Source organism: Zea mays, chromosome 3 (genome assembly GCF_902167145.1).
Source record: "Zea mays cultivar B73 chromosome 3, Zm-B73-REFERENCE-NAM-5.0, whole genome shotgun sequence".
NCBI lineage: Eukaryota > Viridiplantae > Streptophyta > Magnoliopsida > Poales > Poaceae > Zea > Zea mays.
The window spans coordinates 47,640,302-47,642,013 of record NC_050098.1 but is presented as its reverse complement, the minus strand read 5'-3'; the positions used below and the strand labels follow the sequence as shown (position 1 = coordinate 47,642,013).

General features: G+C 43.9%; 1 pseudogene across 1 annotated transcript; it reads left to right on the top strand.

Moving 5' to 3' along the window:
- The first annotated feature begins 334 nt into the window (after nt 1-334).
- Nucleotides 335-1,279, top strand: LOC103651916 (transcriptional activator TAF-1-like; annotated as a pseudogene). The gene is made up of 4 exons (NR_163813.1): nt 335-523; nt 719-796; nt 921-1,046; nt 1,145-1,279. The product of NR_163813.1 is annotated as a transcriptional activator TAF-1-like (transcript).
- The last annotated feature ends 433 nt before the right edge of the window (nt 1,280-1,712 follow it).

Genomic DNA, 1,712 nt, shown 5'->3' with positions numbered 1-1,712 from the left:
ATTGATTAACCAGATTATGCAGTCTTAGGTTCAATCTGGAGTATGGGTTTGTGTCATTTACATCATATTTATCTGCTTCTCATAAATATCACATATGCTTGAATTGCAAATTCTACTCTTGAGACCTACTGGGTACAAGAGGTCCATGTTGTCAAGGAACTAAAGGACTGAACCGTCCATATGCTGGTGTTCTGTATGGTACTGCAGTTAGAAAGAGGTGATCATTATTTCGCATCGCATGCTCGTTTGTTAAAATGATTGATTGTGAAACTAAGACAGCGGGAAGAAAGAGGTGCATCTAATGAGTGATAAGTATAATCAATACTTGAGTACTTGTGTTTTAGCTCCTAACCATACGCTGGGGAATGCTACCATTTTGCCACAACACTGCTTTTCAGCTCCAGTAATTAAGCCCAGTGCTACAAATGTCGCGAACTCGAGGGCGATAGGCACAACATTATCTCCACCACCTGGTGTGATGGTTCCAGTTCATAATGCAGTACCATCTGACTTATCAGTTAAGGTATGTATGTCCCATCTGTTATTGCATAGGAGTGGTTGCAAACTGGCAGTTAAAAAAAGTAGATATATTGAAAGACTGAATTTCAATAGATTATTTTTGAATTTTGAGAAAGTTTTTTTTCCTTATAACCTTAGTATTTCTACCTAGAACCTGTCATGTTTAGGCAATAACTGTTTTGTGGTTCATCGATTGCAGGATGAGAGGGAATTGAAGCGCGAAAAGAGGAAGCAGTCAAATAGGGAGTCTGCTAGACGATCAAGGCTGAGAAAACAGGTGTGCTGTGTGATACAGTTGTACAATGAAGCAGCATCCTGAAACATGGGAGTGGAGTCTGGCTTGGATTATTTGTCCTAACAACATATCTTCAATCTTATACTTATGCCCTCCCTTGGTGTAGGCTGAGACAGAGGAGTTGGCTACACAAGTGGAGTCTCTTGCAGCAGAGAACACGTCCCTTAGATCTGAAATCGGCCGGCTAACAGAGAGCTCAGAGAAGCTCAGACTAGAGAATTCAGCTCTAATGGTAATGAACTTTTTTTCCAATGCCTCTGTATACTACATTCAGGCGATTTCATGTCAATCAGCCTTTCCTCTGACGCGAGGTGCACTGTCACTTATCAGGTGAAGCTGAAGGACACTGCAGAACCGTCTCCAAGCAAAGCAGCCGCATCCCCGTCCTCTCCCCGTGCCTCCGCAGAGAACTTCCTTTCCATGATCGACAGTGCCAACGCGCCGAGCGTCAGCAGGCACACGGAGCACGTTGGTCCCAGGCTCCGGTAGCTCCTGGACTTCAGTCCGGCGACAGACGTCGCCACCGTAAGCTGATAATGAAGCCGGTCCGGCAAATACGCCACAGCACATGCATGTGGACTGGGGATTCCGCAGGCTCATGCTGCTCGAGTGCTCGCTATAAATGTCAGCGTTACAGACGTCAAATATTAAGACAAAAATTAGTAGGTCCTTCATTTAATCATTTTGGTTGGATAATCAGTCTAAATTGCAATACTCCTAGCTTCAGGTAGCACAATAGCCAACTAAGTCGATAGCACAACAACCAACTAAAGTTGGTGTGCTTTCTTTTGTAAAAAAATTATTTCATGGTCACCACAATAGGGTTTCTGCAAGACTTGCGAGTTGCAAGTATGAGCTCGCGTGCAAGTGCTCAGATGCGGCCATTGTTAGTTGTAAA